The sequence below is a fragment of the Piliocolobus tephrosceles genome, chromosome 16 (assembly GCF_002776525.5).
Source record: "Piliocolobus tephrosceles isolate RC106 chromosome 16, ASM277652v3, whole genome shotgun sequence".
Classification (NCBI taxonomy): domain Eukaryota; kingdom Metazoa; phylum Chordata; class Mammalia; order Primates; family Cercopithecidae; genus Piliocolobus; species Piliocolobus tephrosceles.
Genome location: NC_045449.1, coordinates 31377025 through 31401006, shown reverse-complemented (window position 1 = coordinate 31401006; position 23982 = coordinate 31377025). Strand labels below are relative to the sequence as shown.

The following is a 23982-nucleotide window of genomic DNA, read 5'->3' as shown; positions in this document are numbered from 1 at the left end:
GTAACCCCAGATAGACCGATAAGGAAATATGGGGCAATTTGGCAAGTTGTAATGAAATCACACACAAAGTGCCATGGGAATGCAGAAGGCATGATTAATTCTACCAGGGAAGTGAATCCAGGAAAGCTACACAAAGGAGGTGACACCCGAGCAGGGCCTTGAAGGGTATGTAAAAAAAAACAAAGGGCAGAAGAGAATAATATGTATATTCACATCGCAAACATTTATTGAGCAGTTCCAGGTTTCCGTGGATAGACGAGTAATTCACTGTTGATAGAGGAGACAGACAAATCACCAATAAATTGCCGTAGCGTATAAGTGTAACCGTGAAAACGGACTTGCCAGGCAAAAGTGGTGATAGCTCCTTCTGGAATAAAGTGAGGCATCTGGGAAAGCTCCTGGAGAAGTGATATCTGAGATTTTAGGAACAGAAATAAATATTTTGCAGGCTGATGATAAGGCAGTTGGGAGAAAGGGGAAAGCATTCTCACCAGAGGGAAAGGCATGTGCAAAGTTTCTGACTCTTGAAAGATGATTCACTCTGTCTTCAGGTGCCCAAAGCAGAGCTGAAAGGCTTGAGTGGAAAATGTTGGCATGGTGGCAGCCAAGCAGGAGGTGGAGCTGACAGGTGTTTGGGCAGGACCCACCCGGTTTCCAGATGAGTGGGGAAATGACATTGGTGTGCATCAGGATTTAGGAGGCTTAGCAACCTTCCCTTCAAAGCCAAGCCCCAGATTGAGAGCTGGAAGAGAAAAGTGTGAGCTGTAAATCCCCAGCTCCTCCTGCTGTGCCCAGTACTACAGAGCTAGGAGACTCCACCAGCTCTCCAGTCCCACCGCTGCGACCCCGGCTAATCCAGCCTCCTGGCCCATCTGACACACACTTCCACTTAACATTTTGTTAGTGACTCTATAAACGAGCTCTCCCTGACCTTCAATCCCTGGCTAATTGCTGGTTTCATGTACAAGACTAGCTTAATTTTACGTGATAATTACCTGAGAGTGGCAATACATATGGCATTGCATGTTCGAAATGTCAGGCCTGGAAATCTACCAAGTGGCCATAGTCAGGGGCAAAGGGAGGAGGCAGCCAGGGGCCATGAGGAGAGACAAAAAATGCGGACACCCAATGCAGACAGAACTCCAGAGAAGTAGGGTCCTGGTCTACAGCAGGACTCAGAATCCTCGGCTGGCACAGTACACCCAGGGGCACAGGCCAGAGGAGCGGCACGTGCCACAGCCTCAAGTGCACATGTGCCCATCTCTCGGAGAAACACCAGCCAGGTCAGAATGGCTCATACACACTCTCAGTCACCCTTTCAACACGCGCTCACTGAGCCCCACTATGTGCCAGGCAGCGTACAGGCGATTGCACTAGTTTCAAACTCCCACCCCACCCAGGGAAGGTCGAAAGATGTGGAGGGTATGTTTGGGTTGTTACAATTATTTGGGGGATGCTACAGGCACTGAATAAGCAAGGCCAGGAATGCTAAATGGCCCATACTGTCCCGTTCAGTGAAGAATTGGTCTTCCTGTTGCTTGAGCCCAGGAGTTTGAGACCAGCCTGGGCAACATGGTGAGACTCCATTTCTACAAATAATAATAATAATAATAAACCAATTAGCCGGGCATGGTGGTGTGCACCTGTAGTCTCAGCTACTCAGGAGGCTGAATCAGGAGGATCCCCTTGAGTTCAGGAGGTCAAGGCTGCAGTGAGCTGTGTTCTTGCCACTGCACTCCAGCCTGGGCTACAGAGCGAGACCCTGTCTCAATAAAAAAAAAAAAAAAGGCCTCCCCAAATACCTGTGGTGGCACCACTGTGAAACACCCTGTTGAAAACCATCACATCTAAGCCAGGACCCCAGCCCAGAAGAAACCAAGTGACCAGGTGTGCTCTGCCCTATTGGAGATTACAACTGGGGAAGGAAGACAATGGCAAGGACTTGTGCTGCATGAGAGAGTAATGGAAGGGTACCCAGGAACATGTGACAGGTGAACTGACAGAGTCCAGGGTTCAAAAAAGACCTCCCTTTAAAAGTGCTAGCCGGGCACAGTGGCTCAAGCCTGTAATCCCAACACTTTGGGAGGCCAAGGGCAGTAGATCACGAGGTCAGGGAGTTTGAGACCAGCCTGCCCAACATGGCAAAACCCTGTCTCTACTAAAAATACAAAAAATTAGCTGGGCATGGTTGTGGGCGCCTGTAATCCCAGCTACTCAGGAGGCTGAGGCAGGAGAATCACTCGAACCCGGGAGGTGGAGGTTGCAGTGAGCCAAGACCTCGCCACTACACTCCAGCCTGGGTGACAAAAGAGAAACTCCATCTCAAAAAAAAAAAGTGCCATTTCAGAACTAAGCTAGACACAAAAGGGTTAACGTGGCAGAATTCCACTTCCATGAAGTACAAGACGACTGAAATTCATGGAGAAAGAAGTAAAAAGGTGGTTGCCAGAAGCTGGGGGAGGAAAGATAGGGACTTATCGCTTAACGGGTACAGTGTTTCAATTTGGGATGATGAGAAAGCTCTGGAGATGGACATTGGTGATGGTTGCGTAGCAATGTGAATGCACTTAATGCCACTGAACTGAACTCTTTAAAATGGTGGAAAATGGTAAATTTTATGTTATGTGTATTCTACCACAATTTTAAAAAACAGTGTTTACAAATCTTAGTTGTGCGCCACCGTCCCCTGCCAAAAAAGTGTCATTTCAGCTGCATTCTGAAGGAGGGGCAGGACACAACTCATCCATTCATTTGCTGCACGATAGTTGAACAGTACCTGTAAGGCACAGGTCTGGAAGAATTTCTGTCTTCTGCATCTCAAGTTGGATAAATAAAGCAAGGTCTCTGCCTCATGGTGCTTAAGTCCAGCTAGCAAGACAAGCACGTCTCTCTGGTACACAGAAGAATGAATCCAGAGGGGGAACCAACACAATGCAGTAGAAACACACTGAGGAGAAAGGCAGTGCATCTGGAGGATGCAGGAAATGAAAGCTCTTTGGAGAAGTGGCCACGACATGATCTTGAGAGGTGGAGGCACTTGTGTAGGCTGAGATGGGGGACAAGCCAGCCCAGAAACTGCCTCTTTCCTGGATGGCCCCTGTCCCCCAGGCCATTTGGGGCAAAGGAGCTATTTACTATAGGAAGTGAAGACCCATTTTTCTCCCAGCACCTTTGGTGCCTAGAACAGCCCTTGGCAAGAAAATAAGTGAATATGAAATGGTATCTGTTTGTGTCTGCACCACATGTCGCACACCTACAGAGGGACAGCTCAGGTTCATTTTTTCCTCATCACTCCAGGGAACAGGGCAAGGCAGGGAACTTCTAGAGCCCTGTGGTGGTGGGGCAGGGGCGCATGGGCAAAGAAGGAGAAAGGGTGCTCCTGGTCCCCTGGGGGGACCCTTCTGTGGGAAGCCCATGTGCACACACACTCAGAGGCACACAGGTCACAGGATCAGGTAAGAGGTATAGTCCCCAGATGAAGGCAAATTCTAAAAACCCCTTTAGCCTCCTTACCCATGGAGCTGTGGACTCCTAAGCTGCGTTGGAGTAAATTACTTGCTTAATGAGATTTCAATTAACAAAAACAAATTAAAATCACTTTGGTAATTAAGCTGCTGTGAACCTCGCCAGTAGCTCTCCCTCAGACCTCAGATTTCCATGGGGGAGGAGCTGGGAACGGGGGTCCACTTGGACTCAGGCAGCAGTGCTGCTGGGACCTAGGCAGGGCAGGTAGTTACCCGCATTGGGGCTTCCACCCCGGGAGCCACAGCTTCCTCAAGCCAGAGGTGGGTGGAAGGGAGGGTGCAGTACACAGCAGGCAGCACGGGCTCTAAACTTCCATTCACATCAAAGCCCTGCCACTTGGTGGCTGTGTGACCTAGGGCATGTTAATTAGCCTGTCTGAGCCTCAGTTTCCTTGTCTGCAAAATGGGGTAATACTAGTAACCTACATCATTGGGTTGTGAGAAGATTAAAGGAATGAATGCATGAAAGAATTTAGCAGAGGGCCTGTCCCACAGCAGGGGATCTTAACTCATTTTACCCTGTGTGGTGCGATGGGGGGACTTTTCCAGCCTTTATGATTTGCCTGGTCCTGAACCCCAAACCCTTCCAGGGAAGCCCTATTTCTCTGAGTTAGGTCAATGAAGATCTACCCACAGAGGTTCTCTTGGAGGTGAGGTTTCTCCAAGTTCTGTCCCACCCAGGCCCCCTTCCCTCTTCATCAGCGCCAGCAGCTCAAATCTGGGAGCTATAACACTCAAGTCTCTTCAAGAACAAACACTCCTGTCTCCGGGTCACAAAATCACCCCCGTTCTCCCACATGAGAGGCCGGGAGGGTTAAGTAGTGCTGATGTCACTGGCCCCATTCCACAGATGAGTAAAAGGACTTAATGACTTACCTGGTGGCTCAAAGAGAGAAGCAGTGGCCCAGGGCTCGCTGGAATCCGAGGAGCCCACATTCTCATCCAGTGCTAACGGAACTGTAAACAAGTTCAGCCTTTCTGGAGGGTGCAATGCTAAGTGTATAATACATTGAAATGATTAAGGTTTTAGATGATTTTTTTTTGTTCTTAAAAGTTTGTAGCATTTACACTTTTGAAGTTATTTATTTATTTTTATTTTATTTTATTTATTTATTTTTTGAGACGGAGCAATCTCGGCTCACGGCAAGCTCCACCTCCCGGGTTCACGCCATTCTCCTGCCTCAGCCTCCTGAGTAGCTGGGACTACACGTGCCCACCACCGCGCCCGCCTAATTTTTTGTATTTTTAGTAGAGACGAGGTTTCACTGAGATGAATCTGTGACCTTGTGATCTCTGTGACCTTTCAATCTCCTGACCTTGTGATCCGCCCACCTTGGCCTCCCAAAGTGCTGGGATTACAGGCATGAGCCACCATGCCTGGCCGCTTTTGAAGTTATTAAAGCAAAAACTACATTAAGTCTTTTGGGACAGCTGTGTGTGGGGGGGGGGGGGGGGGTGTGTATGCTTTACATGTAACATGTTTTATTTATAGATATTTATATACATATACACAAACTCATACACACACACATCCCAAATGCCAAATGTCATTTTTCTCTGTGGTGGTAGAAATTACAGATGGTTTTTGTTTTATGTGTTCATTCATTCATTCACACAACAAATATTTTTATTTTTATTTATTTTTAATTTTATGAAGACAAGGTCTCACTGTTGCCCAAGCTGGAGTGCAGTGACATGATCTCAGTTCACTGCAGCCTTGACCTCCCAGGCTCAAGTGATCCTCCCACCTCAGCCTCCCGAGTAGCTGGGACCACAGGTATGCACCACTGCACCCAGCTGATTTTTTATTTTTTATAGTGACAAGTTCTCTCTATGTCGCCCAGGCTGGTCTTGAGCTCCTGGACACAAGCAATCCTCCCGCCTCGGCCTCCCAAAGTGCTCAGATTACAGGCATGAGCCACTGCACCTAGCCAATAAGTATTTTTAATGTCTGTGAAATAGCACAATGAACAAGACAGACTTAAACCCTGTCTTCGGGAAACTCACAGCCCATTGATGAAGATGGACACTGAACACAAAACGACAAGGTGAATATTATAGAAGAGGAAGGGTGGGGCCTCAGAAGCCCATTACAGAAGGAAGCCATGGAGAGGGTGGGGTCTGCAATAAGCATTTATTTCTTTTGTAATTAGACTAAAATAAAACAATGTATACATTTTTTAAATGAATCCCAAGGGTCCCATAACTAGTTAGTAACAGAACTGAACGTGGAAACTAAAAGCCTTCTGGCTCCCAGGCAAGTGATTTTTTTTTTTTTTTTTTGACTGACACCCATACCCTACTCTTCAGTAAAAAATATCTGAAAACTCTCAAAGGAGATGTCTGACGGAGGTGGTCCTATCATCTATGAACCTCGTGTCAGATGGAGGAGATATATCCCCATTCATACAACCATGTCAGATGGAGGAGGTTTTGTGTACACACACACACATACACACTCCTCTGACTCCTCCTGGCATGCCCTCCTTCATCTGTGTGGCCTTTCTGAGTGATGAGAGATGTCACTGGGATCCAAAAAGGGTCACTCCCATTGGCCACACACATACACCCCATGCCAGATGGTACTGGGTCAATGGGCAGTGGGTATCTCACCACTCCTCATCTCTGGAGGAGGAGTCCCAAACATTCCTTGCTCTCAGTGGCCCCAGTCTCCCCACCGGCGGACCTCCAGTCCTGTTTCAACCCACCCTGGCCTTGTCTGCCATCTGGGGGCCAGGTAAAAGGGAGAACATCTCAGCACTCAGAACCTCCCACCATCTGCTCCTTCACACTCCCTGAGAAGTGCTAATCTCGCAGGGCTCTTCCCCGGCAGACCCTTTTGCCCTGGGGAAGGTGAGGGTGGTGCCATCCTCTAAGTGCCCAGCTTGGGTGAGGGCTGCTGGAGCCATGATGCCTTCCACTGGGAGATACCACCTGACTCCACGCGCTGTCCTCTCCTCCCCCCAGACTTCATGTATCATATTTTGTGCTGACTTCAGACAATCAAGGGAGGAGGACACAGAGTTGTACTTTCCAAGTAGCTGGCAACCCTTAATCAATGTTAATTGGCTTTAATTAGCATATGTTAATTAATGATATTTACCACAAATTAAAGGTATGAGTGCTCCCAGAGGGTTTCCTGTTCATCCAATTAGTGCCAATTAGTTGCAATTAACACGTGTAAATGAGATTCCATTGAACCCAAAACAAACAGCAGAGAATCTCAGATTCCCCCTTGCACCTTTTCAATCAGCCAGAGGAGGGGGTGGAGTGTGGAAGGTGAGGGAGAGACAGGAGAGAAAGAGAGACCCCCCCAGGCTGATGTCTTGCAGCAAGCTGACCCTCACACCCACCCGGAATGAGAGCAGGCAGAGCCACACTGGGCAGAGCAAGCCCCTGAGCATGGTCTGCTGCCCCTGGCTCTCCCTAGGGAGGGATCCCTAAGGACTCTGGCCTTGAGATGCTCTTTAGAGCTGAGGGCCATCCCTTGGACATCTCTGAACCTGCCAGGGCTTAACCCAGTGCATGGCACATAGTAGGTGCTCAGTAAAAATAAAATTGTGGGCCAGACACGGTGGCTTATGCCTGTAATCCCAGCACTTTGGGAGGCCAAGGTGGGCAGATCACCTGAGGTCAAGAGTTCAAGACCAGTCTGGCCAACATTGTGAAACCCTGTATCTACTATAAATACAAAAATTAGCCAGGGGTGGTGGTGCATGCCTGTGATCCCAGCTACTCTGATGGCTGAAGCAGGAGAATGGCTTGAACCTGGCAGGGGGAGGTTGCAGTGTGCCAAGATCATGCCACTGTACTCCAGCCTGGGCGACAGAGTGAGACTCTGTCTCAAAATAAATAAATATATAAATAGACTGAATTAAAAGTTGGTTTTCTTGCATCAAGGTCCAATATCTTCAAATATATAAAATCAAAATGTATAAAATAAACACAATTATATAAAAATATATATAATATATAAAATATATAAAATTAAAGGCTGTAATTTTTTTTTTAAGCATGCAATGTTCTCTTCTCCATAAGGTCTTCCCAAAGGAGCGTATCAAGGGGCAAAGTAGGATATGCCACTATGACGTAATTTTTTTGGAGAGAAGTCTCTCTCTTGTCCCCCAGGCTTGAGTGCAGTGGCTTGATCTTGGCTCACTGCGACCTCCAGCTCCCAGGTTCAAACGATTCTCCTGCCTCTGCCTCCCAAGTAGCTGGATTAAGGTGCCTGCCACCATGCCTGGCTAATTTTTGTATTTTTTAGTAGAGACAGGGTTTCACCATGTTGGCCAGGGTGGTCTCAAACTCCTGACCTCAGGTGATCTGCCTGTCTCGGCCTCCCAAAGTGCTGGGATTACAGGCGTGAGCCACTGCACCCAGCCTATGATGTAATTTTAATATAATCTATATATGTCCACAGAGATCTTACTTCACTGTTAATGCTATTTCCTTTTTACTCAATTACTCTCTGAGGCCCCAACCTCTGTAATGGCTAGAGAAACCGCTACCATGAACAGTCAACTGCTACCCGCAACCAGCCCAGTGACTCATACATGTAATCCCAGCTCCGTGGCTCACACCTGTAATCCCAGCAGTTTGGGAGGCCCATTCGGGAGAATGACTTGAAGCCAGGAGATCGAGACTAGCCTGGACAACGTAGCAAGACCCCATCTCTATCTTTAAAAAAAATGCCACCTCAAACTATCCACCACACAGAACCCTCTATAAAACCGTGATGTAAGATATAGCTCCCAATAACTTCTTTATTCCTAGCTCACTTTTGCTACACCAAACTTTTCCATTAATGTTGATATTCATTATTTTATTTTAGAGACGGAGTCTTTCTCTGTCATGCCCAGGCTGGAGTGCAGTGGCGTGATCTTGGCTCACTGCAACCTCCTTCTCCCAGGTTCAAGTGATTCTCCTGCTTCAGTCTCCCAAGCAGCTGGGATTACAGGTGCCCGCCACCACGTCCGGCTTTTTGTATTTTTAGTAGAGACGGGGTTTCACCATATTGGCCAGGCTGGTCTTGAACTCCCGACCTCAGGTGATCCGCCGGCCTCAGCCTCCCAAAGAGCTGGGATTACAAGTGTGAGCCACCGTGCCCAGCCAATATGTACTATTTTAAAATACTGACTGTTGACAGTGTCAGGTGCTGCTTCAGGGGCTGGGGATTCAGGAGTGAACAAACCATCTATGAATCCCGGCCCTCATGTAGCTCACATTCCACCATGTGCTATTACCTCCCACCTTGGGATTCGGATGTATCTAGAGTCAGAGTGACTTGGGTTCATATCCCAGTGCTTCCTCTCAGCAGCTGTAGGGTAGGGTTATTTAATCTGTCTGGGCCTCAGTTTATTTATCTGTAACATGGGTATGCTGATACCTATCTCAGAGGAATATTATTGGGAGGATTAAGCTCCTTCCCTTGTCCCATTCCCTGGTGGGGCAGAGTTTGGAGTTAAGCCACAAGGAAGGTAGAAAAGAGGGAGGTAGGCCGGGCGCAGTGGCTCAAGCCTGTAATCCCAGCATTTTGGGAGGCCGAGATGGGTGGATCACGAGGTCAGGAGATCGAGACCATCCTGGCCTACACAGTGAAACCCCGTCTCTACTAAAAAATACAAAAAACTAGCCGGGCGAGGTGGCGGGCGCCTGTAGTCCCAGCTACTCAGGATGCTGAGGCAGGAGAATGGCGTAAATCTGGGAGGCAGAGCTTGCAGTGAGCTAAGATCCGGTCACTGCACTCCAACCTGGGCGACAGAGTGAGACTCTGTCTCAAAAAAAAAAAAAAAAAAAAAAAGAGAAGAGGGAGGTAAAAGCCAGAAGCTCATTCTGGGCCTGCAAACGAATGTCTGATTAAGTCCTCCTCTCGATGTCTGGGTTGGCTATCCGGGCTGGCCACCACAGTCCCTCCTACCGGTGTGGCACTTCACAGTTTAATTCTCATCACCCACACACTGGGTTAGGAAAGTGGGTCAAGGAGGAAGCTGGTTTAGAAAGCGGGAGTGTTTCTACTATAAAGACACATGTACACGTATGTTTATTGCAGCCCTATTCACAAGAGCAAAGACCTGGAACCAACCCAAATGCCCGTCAATGATAGACTGGATAAAGAAAATGTGGCACATATACACCATGGAATACTACGCAGCCATAAACAAAAAAATGAGTTCATGTCGTTTGCAGAGACATGAATGAAGCTGGAAACCATCATTCTCAGCAAACGAACACAGGAACAGAGAACCAAACACTGCATGTTCTCACTCATAAGTGGAAGTTGAACAATGGGAACAGATGGACACAGGGAGGGGAACATCACACACCAGGGCCTGTTGGGGGGTAGGGGGCCAGGGGAGGGACAGCATTAGGAGAAATACCTAATGTAGATGACGGGTTGATGGGTGCAGCAAACTACCATGGCACGTGTATACCTATGTAACAAACCTGCACATTCTGCACATGCTGCACATGTACCCCAGAACTTAAAGTATAAATAATAATATTAATAATAATAATAAAAAGAAAGCAGGAGTGCTCCCTGAATCATGCAGGGCTAAAGCCCAGACCTCTGACTCCTCCCAGCATGCCTTCCTTCATCCATGTGGCCTTTCCGGGTGATGAGAGATGTCACTGGGATCCAGAAAGGGTCACTCCAACTGGCCAGAAGCAGGGATTGGTCCACTTATGCCAAGACTGAAGGTGGGTCTTTGCATATCGAGGCACCAGAGACCCTTCAGCTGGAGCAAGATTGCCTCCAGGTCAGAGGCCACAGCACCCATAGCTCTTGTGTCCCCTCCTTTGCCATCTCAACACTGCTCCCACTCTGGGATGCTCACGCAGGGTGTTTGATCATTTCAGATTGCCTCAGCATCCCCTTCCACAAAGCAAGGGGGTATGCTGAGATGGCCCTAAAACCTTTTTGACCTGATGTTCTAGGATTTTGGAGGTCCTCTGCAGAGCACTGGCCCCACTTCTTCACTGATAGGCAACCATAGAAAGCCTTGGTTTTCCTCCTGCTTGGGGGCTCTGTCCCATCTGTGATGGCCTAACGGGTCCTGCCCAGCTTCAGACCTTTCTCACTAATTCAGCGTCATCTTCCACCCCCACCCCAACCTTCCCAGGGATAATGATCCCCAAGAGACCCAGCCTCGGAAAAAGTTCTCTATCACACTGATCAGACCAAAGTTGATTTGGAGGCTGGGGGAGCACGGGAGCCAATGGCGTTTAGTAAGAAGAGCTCAAGTGGGTTATCTTCAGCGAGGGGCATGTGGCTGCAGAATGCATGTCTGTCCTGAGGACTCTTAGGGCTCACTGTTTCTTCCCTACCATTGCACCCCACCCTAGGGCCAGCAGGGCATGTGGGAGGGAGTCTGGAAGCAAGTGAAAAGAACCCTCTGCTGAGTGCTCTTCCTCCCAGCAAAAATAAAACTACCATGGTTGGATGCCTCCCTGGGCCAGGCATAGTGCTAGGCCATTGACTTGCATGATTTCCATTTAAAGGGGGTGGCATTTGCTCCATTTTTATCTCTAAGTGCTGTGCGCATCTTGGGCTGGGCCTGGTCAGCTTTGGGAGTGATGATCAGCCAACTCTGGCCATGGAGCAGGAAGGTTGCAGTACATGGTGAGGAAAACGCTTCCCATTGTGTCCCACCAATCAGCACACACATGCACATGTGCACACACACGCACACACACAGACACACGCATCCCTCTCCTCTCTCAGCCAGGTGGATGTTGACTCCATCAGCTAGATCCAGGGAGAGGAGGCTACCACTAAGAAGGCTACAGGTAAAAAGCTAAAGGAATCAGAGATATGGGTGGGGCAAATTCTCAGCTTTCAATGAATGACAAGAACATTGCCTCCAAACCAGCAATTCTGGGTGCCCATGAAACTCGAGGATGGAGAAAAGGGACACTGGCGAAGTGTCTGCTTTTCATCCCACTAATGCCTCTTGAGAAGTGATATCTCTCTAAAGCCAAAGTTCCTGAGATGAAGTTTAACATGGCCACTTTGGAAGGAAGAAAAAAAAAAAAAAAACCCTCGGCTCCAGGAAAGTAACAACAGAAAATAATTAAGGTCTAATAAGGTCAGTGTTCCACCTTAACACCTTTTCAGTTCCAGTTAAAACCTCTACTAATTTGCCAAGAAAAACCAGCCTCACTTGAGTCTTATTATTTGAATCACGTCCTGTCTCTTAATTTAAACGAGAGACTCACATAAGGATTTTTTTTTTTATTTTAAATTACAATGCCGACTTTCTTCCAGTTGATTACGGTATATGACTCTCTGTTGGAAGGCCATTATTTTTTGCTATGATTTACAAAGCATTTAAAGTGAAATCAATGCAATAAATATCGAAGTATTGCAATAGATAATTCCATATATTTAACTGGAGACAGAGCACAGCCCTGGTTCAGGCAGTCAGGAGATGGGCAGGGTGAAGATGGGGTTGGGGAGACACCTGGTATCCACTCTTTCCTTTTCTCCCCTTTTCTTTTCTCTGTATTCATTTAGCCAGGATTCACCCAGCCCTCTCTAAGATTCTGCATACTGGACTTGGGACTGTGGGGAGTTGTGGATGCTCAAGATGCATCCTCCAGGGACCATGGACTGTTTGAAGAAATTCCTCTGCAACAACCGGCTCATGAATATTGGAGGCCACCGTGGGCAGGAGGCCACACTAGCACCCTCTAAGGAGCTGTGATGAGAGAAGATTTCTCATCACAGTGGAGGAGAGGTCTGGGTGGGGGGCAGGTCAGAAAAGGCTTTTGCTAGCATCTCCGCCTTTCTTCTCTCCCTCCTCCTCCCCTCCCTTGTTAACGTCTCCTTTCCCTCCTCTTCCCCTCCTCTGCCCTCCTCTCATTCCTGTGTCTTCCCTCCCTGGACTGAGCTGGTTCTAGGCCTCTGGTGGCAACCAGCACACACTGGCCTCCGACTGGACAAGCTCAGCTCAGGAAGATTAGCCAGTATTTGCAGCCGTGAAAGCCACCGAGGAGAAGTGTGAAGGTGGATAGGGTGCCCAGCCTCATCTGCCCTCTCAAGTGCGTGACCTTGTGTTCACCCCCAGTGACAGAGCCCACAGCAGTGTTTGCAGGGCCGGTCACTTTGAGCCTGCCTGCCCAGGGGTGGGGAGCAAATTTGAAGCTGCCCTCCTTCCTGTGCACCCCCATCTCGAAAAGGACCCAAAAGCAGGTTCCTTTCCAGCTAGCTCCTGACCTGCCACCCACAAGGAGCACCCCCAGCCCTGCCACTTCTTCCTGGCCTCAGGGCCATTGTGTGTGGGCCACACATCTGCTCCCAGGTGGTCTCTGCTCCCAGGTTCCTGGCTGGATTCACAAACTCATGCCCACCAGTGAGGGGGCCACACATGGGCCCCCAGCCTATGGGTGGGTCCAGATAACACATCTCCACAGCAGGTCATGTGCTCTGTCTGCAGAGCTATTCGAGTGTCGTGGAGATCTTAATAAGGGCTTTGTGGACACAGTGTTGCAGCTTGTGATGGGGTGTGGATAGCACACTTTTAGCGGATCCTAGAGAAGGAAGATGTATGGTCCCTTGCCGTACCACCCCAAGCCTGAACCCAAGCCCCAAGTCCCTAGCTCTGAACAGATTTCACCATAAATCCCAGGAGGTGACGCACAGAGGGAAAGGGAGCAGAGAAAAGAGATTTACAGCGAACTTGTTTCCTGACACCGCTTTGGCCCATCCCATAAAATAACAGTATCACCAGATAAATCATATAGAGTCTCAGGGGACCTTCCCCTTGTCTTTGTGGGGTCTTTGAGGGGAGATGAGGGGACATGGTCAGGTCCACCCAGCTGCATTCTCCCTGGCAATATCAGTTCCAGCTGCCATGAGGACATCTCAGATTTAATCCCTGGGCTATGTATGGGGTGGTGGGGTAGGAATGAGGTAGGGAAGAAGAGTGTTGCCCAAGAGACAGCATGGCATAAGAGATTCAGCATGAACTTTGAGCAAATCCCAGCTCAAATTCCTAGCTGTGTGACCTCAGACAAGTTACTTAACCTCTCTGGGCCTTGGTTTATTTCTCTGTAAATGCAGGGCATGGAATATCTACATGACAGGATACATGTGAGGAGTTATTGAGAATAATGTATGCCAAAGCTGGCGTATCGTAGGTACTTAAAATATGGGAACTATCGTAGCCACAAATGTTTTCTCTCATCTAGGATAAAAAATGCTGTGGCTGTGTTCCCAGCAGAGGGAATCGAATGCCGAGCGCTCTGCAGAGACACCACACTCCCTTGTCTTCTCTGGCTATTGTCTCAGCCTTGGTCTTCAAGCTTAGAAAGGCAGAGCTCCCCATTAACTCACAATGTGACTGTAAGCAAGTGTCTTCCCCTCGCCAGGCCTGTTTCGCATCTATAAAATGAGGAGGTGGAAAATACTTGGTCTTTAAGACCCAGTCCATTGTAAGATAAAATCTCAAATCAGGAGAAATTTCTAACCGTAACCAAAGAGATCAGGCAGGACCCAGACGCTGCAGGCGGTGAGGCCAGCTGAGACTGGCATGGTTAACGCAGCCTGGGGTATATGCTGTCGCCATCCTAGGAAGGGACTGTAGGGCTCCATCCAGCCGGTCCCACAACTCTGACCACTCCAAGTGAGAGATTCCTCTGCCTGCAGCCTGCGTGGCCGTGGACACGGTCTGTGGCATTGTACCGAGGGACATTCGTCCAGAGGGAGGACGAATTTCCAGAGCTGGGAGCTGGGTGGGTGAGGCTCCATCCAGGCTCATGCATCGTACCTGGAGCAACCTCGTACTTCCCTTCCCGCCTGTGCCGCCTCCTCCTCCCATCAGTCCTCCCCAACCCTGTTTTTCCCCTCCCTTTAGCATCTTCAGCTATTAAGGATGATGGCTTTGGGCTTGGGCTCCAGCCTTCCAGTCTCTGCCCTCTCTCTCTCTTCGTCCTTCCTTCTTTCCTTTCTCCTCCTGCTTTTCCATCTTCTCCTTGTACTTCATTTCCTCCTCTTTCCATCCTTCTCCAGTGCCTCCCTTTTCCTCCTTCACTGTTTGATTTTTGGTCTCTCTGATTTTTTTCTTCCTCTTGTCCATTCTTCATTTATTTCTTTTCATCCTCCTCCCGGTCCTTCTTTTTGCTTTGTCACCTCCTTCGTTTTCTTCTCCCTCTGGCCAACTCAGGGGAACCGAGGTGGGCCTATCTGGAGGGAGGGAGTGAGTGTGTTGGGGGGTGAGGGTGGAGGGCTGGAGCGGGTCAGTGATCTGGCCTGAGCCTCTCCAGTATTGCTCCAGCCTCAGCCGCACTGGAGGATCAGGAGTTCACCCGCAGGGCAGCTGTCAGCGGCTCAGTGGATGGATGAGTGAAAGTGTAGGGGGTGGGGAGGTGAAGTTGCTGGGGAGGGGGCCCTCTTTAAATAAAAATGAAAAGAGCTTGGTGGATGAAGTGACAGAGACTGTTTCATAATAAGTCCCGCCCAAGGCACCTCTGCCAGGGGACCCAGCCCTCCTGTCCACCTCCCTCCAATCCTGTGCCCTGTCTCCATCCCCAAAGTTTCTTTCAGCACAGAGCCTGTTTGTTTCTCTGATCGTGTGGGCAGGACAGAGAGCCGGCAATCCCCCACACTCAACTCCCAAGAAGGCCCCCCCCCCCGCCCCCGCTCCCTGCAGCCTTCCCCATCTCCCACTGTGGGGTGGCTGGGATTGGAACCCTGGGCAACCTGCTCACAGAGTGATGTCTGGGCAGATTAGCACCCCAAAGCTGGCAGGCCTATTAGGAGGCCTTTGTGGGGGAGGGGGCCGGGGGAGGCAAAAGGGATTTTCCATTCTCTGAGCAACTGGATTACACAGTCAGGGGATCAGGGAAGAACTGCTACTTAAGCTGCCTCTGGCCTGGCTCTCCGCCTCTCACGGGCTCAGCAGGGATCTTACCAAGCCCTGCCTTGCCTGCTTTTGAAGAATCTTTATGTAACTTGAGTCAGGTTTAGGGGCAAAACCAAGTCTCATCTCCTTCTGCCCAGCCCTGAGCTATTACACCAAACAGGAGCTCAAGAGGGCTCCGCTTGCCACCACCTCCGCCAAACCTCACCTTCCACAGAGCCCCCAGGTCTGGAGGTGGATCTGGAAGGTGTGACTCAGAATGGTGAAGTGACTTGCTCTGAGTCACACTGCGACTGAAAGACAACTAGGATAGCTACCTGACTGTGGACTGGATTTATGGGAGCATGTTCTCGGCAGAGTGAGGGACTTCCAGGGACTGGAAGGGGCCGAAGACTCTGCTGTTCCCCCTACAAGAAGGAAGTTTGCAGGCTGGGCACGGTGGCTCACGCCTGTAATCCCAGCACTTTGAGAGTCTATGGCAGGAGGATCGATTGAGCCCAGGAGTTCAAGACCAGCCTGGGTAACATAGGGAGACATCTCTATAAAAAAATTTAAAAATTAGCCAGGTGTGGTGGTATGTGCCTGTGATCCCAGCTACTTGGGAGGCTGAGGTGGGAAGATAGGTTGGGCCCATGAGTTGGAGCCATGATAATGCCCCTGCAGTCTAGCCTGGGTGACAGAGCAAGACTCTGTCTCAAAAATAAAATAAAATAAAATAAAATAAAAAATAAAAAAAGCAGGAGGTTTGTTCCTGAGTTTGTTGTCAGCCCAACATACGCTTTAGAGGGAGGGGAACCTTACTCCCATTTGTTCTCTCAGGCTGCAGAAGACCAGACCACAGTGGATGGTGAAAAAGAGGAGAGATGTGGAGAAGATTAGGTTGAAAGAGTCCCAAGTCTTAAAGCCTACTCCCAGCCTTATCACTAACTTGCTGTGTGACCTTGGACAAACCACCTCTTCTCTCTGAGCTTCAGTTTTCTTATCTGCAAAATGGAGATGGAGACATCTCTTTCAAGCATTGTCTCAAAGGGTGAATAAGACAAGGTACTAGAAGAGCATCAGGCACAGCCCCTGGCACACACAGCTGCTCCATCAATAATGGTAGACCAAAGTCTTTTCCCCAGGAGCTGCTGGAAGCAGAATTTTCCACCCAGGAGCTGTGCCCACTCCCCAGGATAGGAGGCTCTGCTACACAGCCAAGCAACCGGTTCTTCCCACCAGGAGGGCAAATCCATCAGATTCAGCAAGATTGGCCTCCCCGACCTGGCCTAAGGTTACTGGGGGGTCATGACCCCATACCTTGGGTCCACTTTCTAGAAACGGTCCACACACAAGAGGCCCAAAGACCCCCACCCTAGCCCTGTGTGGCCCCTGACGGCCTTTTGCTGACAAAGTGGTCATCTCTGACCTTCCTGATGGCCTATGCTCCTTCCAGTCAGAAAATGTCTGTGATCCTGTGACCCCTAGAAGCCCTGCCTTGCTAATGGTTTTATGATCTTCCCTACAGAATTCTCTCTTTGCCCTCTATACCCCCCAGTCCCTTTCAGTAGGTCCTAGTCAAAATAAACAACATTTATGACCAGAGTAAGATTCAAGGTCTGCATTGCAAACAAATGCAGAGCTCTTTGAAGGTGCCTGGGGAATCCATCACTTCCTGGGGTGTGATGTTCCCCAGACCCAAGGGGAGGTGGGCCCTGGGAAGGGACTCAAGCCTGGGAAGCTGGGCCCTGGATCAGAGTTTAGAATCTGAGGATCCCCTGCTGCCTCTCCCTCCTCAGCACCAAACTCATCCTCTGTGCAAGAGGAGAGGGGAGGGGAGAAGAGGGACTGGGCATGGCCTGAGAGGTCCGCTGTGCCCAGCAACCACTCCTACACTATGTTCAAGGCCACATTGGTGGCCAGGACTTGACTCCGTATGTCATCAGGGGAGAAGACAAAATGAAAGGGAGGGGGAAAATAAAGAGATAAACAAAGGAACAGGCAGCAAACAGGGGTGAATGACAGGGTTAGAGATCAAACCCACGGGTCTTAGCCTTGATCCCTACTCTGGCACTAGCCTGGACAGAAGAGCTGCCACCATGGCCACGTTGGGACAACTTTCCTAAAGAGAAACCTCATCCCAAACTCTGCAGGCCAGTGTAGCTAAAGGGAGAGAGGGAAAGAGAGAACCAGCCTCCCGTCTGAGTTTCTCTTGGAGGCCTAAGTGAGTTATTACACAGAGGGAGAAGTAGAGGCCCTCCATGCAGAATGAAACCCCTCTCCTCCATCCCACCGCAGATGAGAGGCAGAAGCCCTCCCCCATACTCTCCTAAACATCCTCTAACACAGAAGGGGCCCACAGGCGGCAGCTCAGGCTGTCTTGTCTCAGCTTTGCCTTCTGCACCCTACTGTGGATGAGAGGCAGTCTTCTCCAGCAGGTGTGGTCACGGAGCAGGTTTGTTTTCAAGGGGGACTGGCCCTGCCTGGGGAACTGTTAGTGGAGAATATTAATGTGGGATTCCCAAAGGCCCAGGTCTGAGAGCAGCTTTCTAGGACACGCAGCTCAATGCGTTCTTCAGCACCATGCCAGCCTCCAGAACTGGGGCACGGGCCTGGGGGCTGGTGTTCTCTGACTCACAGCTGGGCTTGGGGGGCGGGGGGAAAAAACTTTCCTCCTGGAGCCTGTGCCTTATCATTTATCCTGCTAAAAATATTATGCCATCCAACAGGTTGCGTGAGGAGCTAGCCAGGAAATATGTGTGGGTAGCAAAGGTATCTATCACATTTACCAGATCCCCATGTATAGTATTTGTATATGTGGCATATAATTAATGTTTGATGAGTGAGTCAGAGAGAGATAAATTGGAAAGGAAACAAAGACATGAAAAGAGAGCTGGAAATGCAAGTATGAGTATTTCCGTTATAAATATACTTTGTTTGAAATTACTCTTTGCCTAAACTGAAAGAAGAATAATTTTTAATAACTTTTAATGACCTTATACAAGTAAATGTAGATGTTTCAGCAGGGTGCCCTGGTACCCAGCACAGTGCTTTTTGTATGGAAAGTCCTCCATGGCATAGAGCTTTTGGTCTAGAACAGCCTTGGAGACCATCTCAGCCACTGGGTGTCAACCTTGGTTGAACATAGAATCACCTGGGGAGCTTTGAAAAAAAAAAAAGATGCAAGGGACTCACCTCCCAGAGATGCTGATCTAACTGGTCTGAGGTGGAGCCCAGACATCTGTATTTTTTGAAAGCTCCCCAGATGATTCCTCTGTGCATCCAAGGTTGAGAACTGCCCATCCAGGCCCATTCTTTTTTTTTTTTTTTTTTTTTGAGACGGAGTGAAGTGGTGTGATCTTGGCTCACTGCAACCTCTGCCCTCTGAGTTCAAGCGATTCTCCTGCCTCAGCCTCCCAAGTAGCTGGGATTAAGGGTGCCCACCACCACGCCTGGCTAATGTTTGTATTGTTAGTAGAGATGGGGTTTCGCCATGTTGGCCAGGCTGGTTTCAAACTCCTGACCTCAGATGATCCACCCGCCTCGGCTTCCCAAAGTGCTTGGATTACAAGCGTGAGCCATCATGTCCACCCCAGGCCTGTTCTTTACAGATGTGGAAACTGAAGCCTAGAGAGCAGGTTGCCTAGATCCACACAGCTAACTGGCAGCAGAATCAGGATCAGAGAAGCTGATCAGGCATCCTGACTCCTATATACCTCTCTGACATGTTTGTCATTTTGAGTAAATAAAAGGTTGATCCTCTTTTGGAGGCAACTGTCTGCAGAGACCAGCTACCCAACCCCCTCTCCCACTCCTACATTTTCATATTATTTTCATCAGAGGCTGGACAGGCTGGCATCTTGACCCTGATCCTCCAGGCTTCCTATCCTGAAGGCCTCAGGGTTCATAGGGCAAACACACAGTTCCCAGGTCAAAAACTGTCCACCAGGCCTGGAGCCTCCGAGAGTAACAGGGCAGCTGCTGCTCCATGGCCATACGGAGCTTGTCAGTGAATGTTAGTGTACTCCCTAGAGCAGGGGTGGAGGAGTGTGCATGTGTGTGTGCAAATGTGCACATGCACACAGATGCACATTTCAGGAGGAAACTGGGCAGAACAGTCTCCTGCATGTGGGCACACATCCTTCTGGGCACATCAGCATTTGGCAGTGAGAGTACCAACGTGTACACATACATATCCACATGTGGGATGATACGTATGTTGGTGTTAGCATCAGTCTATGCGGCAGGGAAGGTAAGTGTGTGAGAAAATGTGTAAATGTAGCAAAGACTTTGAAAAGCTGCCTGTGTGTGCTGCTACATGTATCTAGAATCGTGTGCCAGTACAGAAATTTGAATCTACATTTCTAAAATCTACATTTACATTTACCTGTGAAGGCATGTATATGAAAATACGTACATGGCTGGCTGGCCATTTGACTAAGTGTGACTGGCAGTCTGTGTTTGCAGGGTGCAGGTTTATGTGAGAGAGAAAGGTTTCTGTTGTTTTTATCACACTTCCCCTAAGTAATCACTGGGAAATATATGTGTTGGAAAACTGTATCTTTCATGCCTAAATATATCTCAGCATATATAAATGAAACATGATATTGTGCCGACCGAGATGCTACACATTAACGTTGTTTATCATTGATAGAATTAAATAACCCATGCAAGGCCCTGGTAGCATTTCTTACAATTTTATTTAACACTGTTTTGGCCAAGCAGCACTTGGCAAATACACATACACACTGTGGCTGACTGTCACAAATGCGCGATTTGTAGGACATAATACACAACACACGAGAAGTATAACAAAACAGTGTCATCTAAAAATTCCAAGTGACCCCCCTCTTTCTTTGGGGCTCCTCTTATTCTCCTTCCTTTCCCAAACCTGAAGAAAACCCATCCCTTCACACTTCCCTAGGAGGTCTCTGCATTCGTGCTAAAGACAGATAAAGTGGAGGGTGAGGATTTGAGGTGGGGGAAGAGATAACACTCCAAGACCTGGTCTCTGGAATGTGTCTACTCCTCCCCAGTCTGTCAGAGGCAGGCCCAAGCCCCAGCATGTGTTAAAACTGAGAGACCAAAGAAAGCATTTTTTATGGGTTCTGCAGACCCTCAGCGTTGACTGACATAATTACTTATTCAGAAGGAGGAAAAGGAGCTTCGTACTTATCAGATTGGTAAACCCTTCATTAAAAGATTCATAGAAATGGTTCCTTGCTTTTATTTATTTCTTTTTTTTTTTTTTTTCAGATGGGGTCTCACTCTGTCACCCAAGCTGGAACGCAGTGAGTGGCATGGTTCTCAGCTCACTGTAACCTTTGCCTCCCGGACTCAAGTGACCTCCCACCTCAGCCTCTCACTCACTTTTCTTTCTTATGGGGAAACCATATCCCTCCTGGAGCCTAAATCAGAACAACCTTGCACACAGTTACAGGCTTGCCAGCTCACCTTTCAAAATGCACGCTGGCCAATGGACTAGAATGTTAGCTAAATTATGAATGGCCTGAGGGAAAAGAAAAACTAAGAGCTGGGAAGCTGGGGGTTTCATCTACAAGACCAAACTTGAACATGAGCGAGATGGTAGGACCACCAATGACCATCCTACAAGCTGAAAATGCAAAATGCTTCCTTCCTTACCCACCACTGGGCAGTGAAAATAAATCACATTTAGTCCCCTGAATAGATGGCACTTGTAGGTCTTTTCAAACTTGCCAAGGACTTCTTCATCTCCCGAGAGTCAGGCCAAAATCCCATAGGGAACCTCAAAGCTCTGTTCCCTAGGATCTGTATTTTTGGGTTTTAAAAAATTTTTTTTAAGTTTTTATTTTTGGAGATGAGGTCTCACTATGCTGGCCTGGCAGGTCTCGAACTGCTAGCCTCAAGCAATCCTCCCATCTCGGTCTCCCAAAGTACTGGGATTACAAGCCTGAGCCAAGGTACCCGGCCCCTAGGATCTGTTTTTAACCATCCCTGGGCTTCATTTTGGCACGGCAGTACCAAGATTGAGACAAGAAACTCTTCCCTGTGCTTGCTTTCCTGCGTTCTAAGTTTCTCTCGCTACTTTTTCTCCTATAGAGACCCATTAGGACTGTAAAATAAAGGAGGGCAAGTCCAATTGAAACTGTAAGTGGACTTAACTCCACCCCTGTGCCCCAAATCCTCTGCCACCAGCAACGAAGCAGTCATCAGAACTGTCGTTTTAGACAGCCCCCGGTCCCTCTCCAAGGACTAGCAAAGCTGTCAGCCAACCTGTTTGGGGGAGAGCTGAATGTCAGCGCCGGAAAGTATTGTATCATCTTCGCACCGCTGGAGTCAGGAAGCGGGGTCTCCAGAGCCTGGTGCCAGGGGTTGTTTCCTGAGTGAATACAGAAGGAAAAAAAGTTTCCTAACATTTGGATTCAAAGTGAAAACGGTGAAAAGCACCCATCAATGTGCGTGCAACCCCAACAAACACGCTCGCGCGCACACACACACACACACACACACACACCCTGTCCATGCAGACAAAATCATGAATCATCTCCATGGCTGAACGTTTTAGTGTTCAGTAATATTCTCAGAGGCCCAAGGTTTTCAGCCAAATCCCAGGTCTGTGCACAAGGACACTGCATAAATCCCTCCCCTTATGAAAGGCCAGTCTGAGCAGATGGGACCGCTCTTAAGTAAACTGTAGAGCCCTCCCTTCATCCATCTCGGAAGGAGCAGCGGGGGGCTGGCCCTCTCAGCCCTGAGAGCAGAGAGCGGCAGAAGCTGTTAATTCTTGAGGCTAATGTTCACATCTCCAACTTAGCTCTCCGAGGGGAAGTGTCCATTTGACCACACAATCCTCCCTCCTCCCCTACCCTCCCTCAAGGGGAAATCAAATCTTGAAGTGAGACCGGAGGAGCTGCTGCGGAACAGGAGCAGGGGAGAGCTGGCGGGGTAGGAGGCGGTGAGGGGCTGAAAGGCTCCTTAAACCCAGTTTCTTTCCATGCTAAGGCTGGGGAAATAACCTCATGGCAACTACACTTTCCGATAACTTGCCTCATTAATATTTATTAAACAAAAGATTGTTTTAAAGAAGAAAGGGCCAGATAATTAAACACTCAGTGGAGGTAGATGGCATCAGTTGGGCTTCCTCCACCCTGTTCTCAGTGTGGCCCCACCCGCAGCCTAAGCCGAATGTGTACCCTGTACCATCAACCTCCCCAGCCCCTGCTCATCTCCCCAGGTGCGTCAGGAAGACACAAGGCAGGTGGAAGGAGAAAGAGACAGACTCGGGCACCCCAGGTGCTCACCAGGAAATGCACGGACTGTGAAATTATACCAGGGCTGGACAACTTACCACCACACTGGAACCCTTGGGGTACTGAAATAATTAACTTGCTAATCAGCTACACCTTGCTCTTTCTTTCTTCCTGGAAAAAAACAATTGCAAATCGCCTTCCCATCAGGTTCCCATGTCAGTCATTTGGAGACCAACAATGCTTTTGAAGAAATACACTCTGTGCCACCATGTAGACCGAAGAGGGTCATACCAAGTCAGGCCTCCTCCTCCCCAACCCTTCCTACTAGGCCCAGGGGGCACACAGAGACACAATGTTTCTGGAGATGTAGGGCTTTTTTTTTTTTTTCCATCCACGGCACAGAGCTTTTCCATCTCGGCTAAGCTTTCTTGCTTTCACCCTCTTTAGCCTGCTTGCTGGCACTAAACAGCAAAGATCCATGTGGAGAAAAGAGGATTGATTAGAATCATAATAATGATCCCTGGCATTCGTCTGGTGTTAGCGTTCACAAAGTGTTTTCACACATTATCTCATTCGGCCAGAGGAGGTCGGAGCTGGAAGGGACCTTCGTAATCATCTAGCTGAATCCCCTCATATTACAGATGGGAAAACTGAGAACTGGAAAGGCTAAATGTCTTCCCCAATGGTCAGGGACAGTGTAGCCAGGTCTCCACGCTCCTTGTCTAGGAATCCTGTGCTGCCTCTGACCCTCTGCAAAGACGGAGAAAGTGTGGTCACATTTTTGCTCCACAGTAGATATTAAACAAGTAGATATTAATCCAAAAATGAGAAGAGTAGGACATGAGAATGAATAAAAGCAACTCCTGTAAGATACGGCTTAGGTGGGGGGGTGGCTGGAAGTGGGGAAGACAATTAGTCTAAGTCCTGAATGGAACATATTAATTAACAAAGTTCCCCCTCTTTTTGTCCCCCTTCATCTCTCCACTTCTCTCCAGGTTTAAAAATATGAACATTATGCAGTTTGGAATCTAAGGCTTAATTCAGCTGCAGGTCCCGGGAGGTCCCGGGAGGAGAGGGAGTCTCTAGGCTTCAGATCTGGCACCTATGCTCCCAAGGGTTGGCAGCATGACGGGCTTGTGTGTGCCTCTGTGTCCACTCAAGACATTGGATTTAGCAGTGAAAACCAGGCATCTTGATCCTTTCAGAGATCAGATGATTTGCAAATTAATGGCTCTTTTCCCCAAGGCTCTGAGGAGGTTAAAAAAGATTTCTGGTAAAGGAGGGTGGAAAAATGTAACACAGGGAAAGGGAAGGAAAGGAAACAGACATTGGATTTTGTGTCAGGAAAATACCTTCCTGTGAATGGCACTTTTGTGCATGGACATG

General features: G+C 48.7%; 1 long non-coding RNA gene across 1 annotated transcript in view; it reads right to left on the bottom strand.

Moving 5' to 3' along the window:
* Positions 1 to 204: 204 nt before the first annotated feature.
* The window catches only part of LOC111537314, a 30295-nt gene continuing 6517 nt past the window's right edge, over positions 205 to 23982 (bottom strand). The window contains exons 3-4 of the long non-coding RNA XR_002729967.2: positions 21620 to 21725; positions 205 to 742 (exon numbers count right to left, since the gene is read on the bottom strand). This is a non-coding gene — a long non-coding RNA (uncharacterized LOC111537314). The remainder of the gene's footprint in view (positions 743 to 21619; positions 21726 to 23982) is intronic.